At 41.1% G+C, this 7,869-nt stretch overlaps 1 pseudogene; it reads right to left on the minus strand.

Annotated features, from left to right (window-relative positions):
- Positions 1–5,739: 5,739 nt before the first annotated feature.
- On the minus strand, positions 5,740–6,211 carry LOC136328943 (myosin light polypeptide 6-like; annotated as a pseudogene).
- Positions 6,212–7,869: the final 1,658 nt, after the last annotated feature.

Genomic DNA, 7,869 nt, shown 5'->3' on the forward strand with positions numbered 1-7,869 from the left:
TTAATTTTACCATGATAAAAAATGTGATCATTGAAGTTTGTCAAATGGACTTTATGGCCAATTTTTATACATGTTCCATGTGTTCTCATATAAAATATATATTCTCCAACTTTTGGCTACAAGGTTATATAATATGTTATAATATTGTTAGTAGTATTTTTGAAATCTTTCATGTCCTTATTGATTTACCATTTTTTGATCTTTAATAATTGAAATGAGTGTGTTAAAATATCCGTAGGAAGGTAGTTTTGTATATTTCTCTTAATGCTTTTTATCCCTTTGTGTATTAAAGACTAATAAAGTGCACACAAGTATTGTTAATTCTTTCTGATAAATTTAATGTTTATCATAATGAAATGACTCTCTTTATGTCTAATAATGCTTTCTGCCTTAAGGTCTAGTTTTTCTGGTGTTAACATAGCTACAACAGCTTTCCTTGTGGTAGTCCTTGAATCCAGACTCTAAAAGTATTGATTACACAACAGTTACTGTCCAAGAGTGGCCAACCAACTCTTTCAGGATTCTCAGGATATAGGATTCTCAGCTGACTCAGAACAAATGTGAAGAGATTTTATCTTTCTCCCTAATGACAATGACTTTGCTTTGTGAAAATGCACTCATTCTCTCCCTTAGCACCATAGGAGCTGAAGATGAAGAATATGAAAGCCAGCAATTAACAGTGTTTCAGGTATATTCAGTCCAGGTGGATAAACTACCTTCATCCAGGTGTCATTTGGGGTCACTGTTTAAGTGGAGCCCCTCTCACACAGCAGGGCAGGGCCCAGGCAGCCCACTCTTATGCTCACCTGTGCCCACCTGCACTGCAACTCACCTGGTCCTGCATCCCTTCCTTCAGGTCCCAGATGCTGGTGACCAGTGGCTGCTGTTGGCTCATGAGCAATTGGTGGGCTTCCTACCAGTGGCATTTACTCCATGTTCTACGAAGGAGTAACTTGCTGGGCAGTGCGGCAATCTGGGCATCCTTGCTGGTGCCCAAGTCTGGCAGGGATACTGCTCCAGGAGAAATGCCAGAATTCCCCCGGGGATGGCCACATCTCTGTGACAACCAGAGGGGAAACAGTACCCTGCCCTGCCGTCCATGTGCCCCTGCCTATTACCCAATGCCTCCCCACCCACACAGCATGCTAGGCTCACCCCCGCTTCAGTTCTCCAGAGAACCCCAACTTCTAGAGACAATGATTATTATCCTTGAGTGGGATAGGACAGACATGTGAGCACTCTCCTCTGCACAGGAAGGGCAGAGAGGAGAAATTGCTACCAGCTCATTAATTCTGTACTCTGAAAGAAAAGAAAATCCTACTCTACTCTCCACCATGCTTTCCCTCCCTCCCTCCCTCCCTCTTTCTTTCCCTTTCCTTCCTTTCTCTCTCTCTCTCTCTCTCTCTCTCTCTCTCTCTCTCTCTCTCTCTCTCACACACACACACACACACACACACACACACACACACACCTTGGAAAGAAGACAAACCAGTTGGATTTTCCTCTATTTCTTTGCCTCACCAGGACCAAGTCACTGTGTTGGTCTGTTCTGGCTGCCATAACAAAGTGCCACAGATTAGGGGACTTAAACAGAAGAAATGTATGCTGTCACAGTTGTGGAGGCTAGAAGTCCCCGATCAAGGTGTTTGTGGGGTTGGTTTCTTCTGAGGCCTTTCTTCTTGGCCTGTAGTATCTACCTCCTTGCTGTGTCCTCTCAAGGTCTTTCCTCCATGCACAGGGTCTCTTAGGTTGTTGCCACAGCAAACACATCACAGCCCTCTGTTGCCTATATTCAAGTCCCCTCATTCAAAATATTAGTGTGAGCTGCAACTTATCTGTTCCAGATGGGTGCCATAAACTTGATTTCAATGGCTGCTGGTGAAACAAAATGTGGGTGTTTGGGAGAAAACAAATGTTTCCTTTAAAACACAAATAACTTCTACTTCTGCAAAGAGTGTGAGTTTAGATGGGATAACCTCCTTAAAATGCCTGGAATCACCCTTACCAGAAGCAAAGGGAAAAAATGAAAGCATCACCACAGCGCTAGTGCTGGCTGAGCCCCAGGACCTCCCCCTGGATAACACTGCCTCCTTCAATGCTTCTCTTTCACCGCGTGCTCCACGGCTGGGAGAGCTGGTGAGTGTTAATGAGAATCAGTGGTGGGCTTATTCCAGGAAGCATTTCACCAAAGTAAAACTCGGCAACTTTAACTATCATTCCTCCTGAGTATCTCTTCACCACTTTTTACTTCCTGCTGATCTTCTGGAGCAAAACAGAAGTATGAGCTTCCCTTGGTAGCTATCACTGCACCATAACTTAATAGGGTTTGTTATCCCTTTATCCTGATTGAGTCCAGTAAAGCACAATAAATGGCTGTGATGAGACCTTTTCTGTGACCCAAATTCACTCCTGCATGATAATACTTTTCCTAGCTCAATGTATCATATGCTCTATTTTTTTTTCCCTAAGTGAGAAGCAGGGAGGCAGAGAGACTCCCGCATGCGCTGGACCAGGATTCACCCAGCATGCCCACTAGAGGGTATGATCTACCCATCTGGGGTGTTGCTCTGTTGCAATCAGAGCCATTCTAGTGCCTGAGGTGGAGCCATCCTCAGCACCAGGGCCAACTTTGTTCCAATGATGCCTTGGCTGCAGGAGGGGAAGAGAGAGATAAAGGGGAGAGGTGGAGAAGCAGATGGGTGCTTCTCCTGTGTGCCCTTGCTAGGAATCAAACCCAGGACTTCCACACACCTGCCAACACTCTACTGCTGAACCAAGCCATGAGGGCCATCTTGTGCACTATTTTTTTTAACCACTGCCAAGAGCAAATGGTGTCCTTTATCCAGAGGCTCTTCCAGGCAACTGACCCCAAGTAACTAGCATCCTCACATCCTTGTACCAGTTAATAAGGAAGAAATTCCTCACACCCATTAGAATGGCTACTATCAAAAACATTGGAAAATAAGTGTTGGTTAGGATGTGAAAAATTGGAAACTTTGTACATTGTTGGTGGGAATATAAAACGGTACAACCACTGTGGAAAACAATATGATAGCTCCTCAAAATATATTAAAAATACCTTAAGATCCAGCAATTCCACTTCTGGGAATATACCCAAAGGAATTTAAAGCAGGATCTCAAAGAGATATTTGTACACCTATGTTTATAGTAACATTATTCACAATAGCCAAAAGGTGAAAGCAATAAAAGTGTCCAGTGACAGATGAATTGATAAGCAAATAAGATATATACATATAATGGAATATTATTGCCCTAAAATGGAAGAAAATTCTGATACATGCAATTACATAAATAAACCTCAAAGACATTATGCTGAGTGAAATCAGCCAGTCACAGAAGGACATATACTGTGATTTTACTTATATGAGATACCTAGAGTAGGCAAATTGATACAAACTGAAAGTAGAATGAATGGTGGTTGCCATGGGCTAAAGGGAGGGAGGAATGGGGGTTATTGTTTAATGGGTATAGAGTTTCAGGATTTCAAGATAGGAAAGAGTTCTGAAGATGGATGTTGGTGAAGGTTGCATAAAAATGTGAATGTACTTATGCCACTAAGCCATATGCCTAAAAATGGTTAAGACAGTAATTTTTATATTATGTGCATTTTTATCACATTTTTTAAAATCTAAAAAATCTATAAATGAAGATATAAATTTTAAAATAGAATAATTTTTTAAAAGAAAAGAAATGAAGGATAAGAGTCAAGGATGGGAAGGGGACCAGGAGAGGTGGTAGTATCTATTAAGTATGCTATTTGGAAATTGTTTAAAAAGTTGAAGTTGGACAACTTTTTTAGCATGCAATGAATTATCATTGTCAAATTGGTGGTGTCAACTTTTAGGAATATACCCCAAGGACACCATAGAATGGTTCCAGAAGGAGAAATGCACCCCCATGTTTGTGGCAGCATTGTTCACAATAGCAAAGATCTGGAAACAGCCCAAGTGTCCATCAGTGGACGAGTGGATTAAAAAGCTTTGGTACATATATACTATGAAATACTACTCAGCCATAAGAAATGATGACATCGGATCATTTACAATAACATGGATGGACCTTGATAACATTATACAGAGTAAAATAAGTAAATCAGAAAAAACTAAGAACTATATGAACCCATGCATAGATAGGACATAAAAATGAGACTCAGAGACATGGACAAGAATGTGATGGTAACAGGGAGTGGGGTGGAGGGGTGGGGAGGGGGCGAGGAAGGAGAGGGAGGGGGTGGGGGGAGGGTAGGGGCACAAAGAAAACCAGATAGAAGGTGACGGAGGATGATTTGACTTTGAGTGAGGGGTATGCAGCATAATCAAAGGTCAAAATAATCTGGAGATGTTTTCTCGGAACATATGTACCCTGATTTATCAACGTCACTGCATTAAAATTAATAAAAATAAGATTAAAAAATTGGTGGTGTCAAAATATTAATTGTGCCTTTCATAGTTACAGAGCAAGAAAGATATATTACCCAAATATGCCTCTCCTAGTATCTGTCTTTTTAGTATAGACATTAGCATAATTATTACGTCCTCTGAAACCCACTTACATTTTAATTCTTTTACAACCAACTGGATGATATGAACTTAAGTTGCTGATCAGAATGAGACATTTTAACGTGGAGGGTGTGGGAAAGATGGTTTGACCACCTGTTTGTCAACTATGACAAAGCATTGCATCGAAATGAAAAAATCCTATTTTTATTGCTTACTAATATTTTGAACAAACCTCACTGACACTTATACCACATCCTGTGCCTCATCCCATCACTGAGACTATCCCATTTCCTTATCTCCACATCAAAATAACTGCATCCTCATTGTTGAAACTGTTCCTTTTTCATTATCAATTTTCACTCAGACAGGCCTCTGGTCTTAACCCCAGTGCCCACCTGGTCCCATTTCTCACACTCACTTCCCACATAATGATGGAAAAAAGCTCAAGAAAAACTGTGTGTCCAAACAGGATGAGACATCAGGTACCTATAAAATGGGAGATTACAGAAACCTCTTTTGGTGGCCTGTGACCCCTCCCCTCAACTCAGCTCTGACTTTAGTTACAACTGCAGTAGACAGTTCCTGCTAGATTAGGCTCACACCTATGAAACCCATCCCAATCATTCACCTCTAGTTTCTTATGTCCTTCTTCCAGCCCTTCTCTGAACTGTCAGGAGCCCACCTGGCCCACATAAAAACATAGCCTGGACACAGGGTAACTAACACTCGACCAATGGAAGATGCAAGAGCTGGTGGTGGATAATGCCCCATGGTCTCATCTTACAGAGACAGATCTGGAAGGGTGCCTGTGCCCTGCTGATCCAGGAGACATTGAACACCCATCACCTGAATAACTCACCTCTTTCCTGGTCTAACTCTCTCCATTCCTTTGATTCCCAGAATTACCCCTCTCAGGCTCAACTTTCTGAAGAACCCAAACTTAATAGTAACTTTTTTCAAAACCTGTATGTTTCATGTTAGGTTTCTTTGTTGTTGTTGTTTGTTTTGTTTTTGAGCACAAAGAGCAAGTTTATTTGGTGAATGTTGACGGCAAACATTATTCGAGAGATACAAGTTGGGGAAAGTACTGTGACAAGAGAACCTAGAAAGCCTTTAAGGCTACATGGCAGTCACACAGGGGAAGGTACAGGGCTCCGGGGACACCAGGAATGTCTTCAGCCATTCAGCACCATGCGAACAAGATCTGCCCCAAGGGCCATCACCCCAACAGAACATGACTCACAAATGCTTCCTAGTTAATACAACCATTGCTGTCCTTGTGCCCTGCCACCAACATCTCTACTTCTTCCTCTGTCATCTTCTCACCCAATGTGACGAGAACATTCCAGATCTTAGCACCCATGACAGTGTTGTCCCCTTCCTTTTCAAACACTTAAGGCCTTCAACATAGTCCTCCTCGGTGCCCCAGTCCTTGTTCTTGGCCACAGTCTGCAGCATAAGCAGGAAGTGCTCAAAGTCCAACACCTTCACATTCATCTCATCACTCTTGGGGTTCCCTAGGACTTTAAACACAGATGGAGATCTGACCCAGGACCTTCATCATGTCCCAAACTGGCTGTCCAGGATCCTGCCATCTCTTGTTTGGTCACACAGCTGGAAGGCCTCCTTGAACTCTGTGGTCTGGTCCTCGGTGAAGCCACACATCTTGACTGCCAACCTCTGAGGGACCTTTTCCTGCAGTAGTCATCATGTTAGTTTTATTTTTTAGTGTTTTTTTTTAAATACTAGTCATTTTCATCATTGTGGTATCATTGTGATCTGAAAAAAAGATTTCACACAATTTCTATTTTGCTCAACAACCTAGGAATTTGTAAAGTAAACCCCATAATAAGGGGTGTGTGAGTGTGTGTTTGGGAGTATGTATGTATATACTACTAATGTAGGTTTAGTCTTAGAGGACAGTTTTTTTCTTTTAAGGCATCTCTAAGTTTTAGCAGAAGTCATAAAAAGAGACAAATAATGTTTGTGTTGAAAGATTACTTAGATATTATCCTATTTTATAGATGGGAAAGCTCAGGTTTTTGGATTTATAAATATTTAAGTCTTAAAAGCAAAATTAAATTACCAAATGCTTGAGCCAAACTTAGGAAAATAATTAACTAGATAAATTAAAGAACCTCCATATTTTTCTTTCATTGCTTATGCAACTCAAAATATTTTCAATAGTTCAACCAAGTTTAGTGTACAAATACATCCAAATAGCAAAAGATCCAAAACTATTTTTAAGTTTCTTTTTAATGTTTATTTTATTGTTTTAGAGAGGGGAAAGGAGAGAGACAGAAACATCAATCTATTGTATGAGCCCTGACTGAGGATCAACCCGACAACCTCTGCACTTCAGGAAGATGCTCTAACTAACAACCTATTCAGCCAGGGGGATCCAAACTTTTTATGAAGAAGGAATTAAACAGATCATCAAGAAACCATTTTTTAATTTTGCTCCTCGAGAGGATAGTTCAAATGTTGGAATTATATTAATTTGGGGACTCTGCTAATTTAACTGATCTGGAGCTTTCCAAGTATCATAGACAGGGTTGTGATGGACTAAATACAATAAACAGAGTATATCCAGGCATAGAGACACACTTAAGATGTTGTAAAGTACCATACCCCGAATGTTGTAAAGTACCGTACCTCACTCCCATGGGTTTATGTAGAGACACCAAGTCCAGATGAATTTTGAAGGAGTTTTATTAAAGGAGGAGATTTATTAAATATGCTGGCAGCATATGACTAACATGGGGCATTGCAGACCCAAATCATGCAGTCCCAAATACATCTCAGAGGCTAGTTATATACCCTTTGACAACATACAGCTTGGGGGAGCATGATACAATCATTAACAAGATTATAACATTTGTCTAGGGCAGGGATAGTCAACCTTTTTATACCTACTGCCCACTTTTGTATCTCTGTTAGTAGTAAAATTTTCTAACCGCCCATCGGTTCCACAGTAATGGTGATTTATAAAGTAGGGAAGTAACTTTACTTTATAAAATTTATAAAGCAGAGTTACAGCAAGTTAAAGCATATAATAACAATTACTTACTGTAAGGCCAGAAGCCGCCATCGTGGCCATTCACATGCAGGTTCCCATTGGATTCGGGCAGACGATAAAGAAATGGCGGAGTCAGAGGATGGGGGGCCATCCTATTTATTGGTGTCTCACCAAGACAGGCAAACCACAAAAGAAGACAAGGGAAAAGCAGAAAACCAGCTCTTCCCATGAAGGGCAAGGGATCAGGGGAGCCCCTGCAATTGTGATAGCAGGAACTGTGTGTCCAAGCTCCTGGTCTGTCCCACTTTATAGTGTAGAAAACCAAAATCC

Source organism: Saccopteryx bilineata, chromosome 3 (assembly GCF_036850765.1).
Source record: "Saccopteryx bilineata isolate mSacBil1 chromosome 3, mSacBil1_pri_phased_curated, whole genome shotgun sequence".
Classification (NCBI taxonomy): domain Eukaryota; kingdom Metazoa; phylum Chordata; class Mammalia; order Chiroptera; family Emballonuridae; genus Saccopteryx; species Saccopteryx bilineata.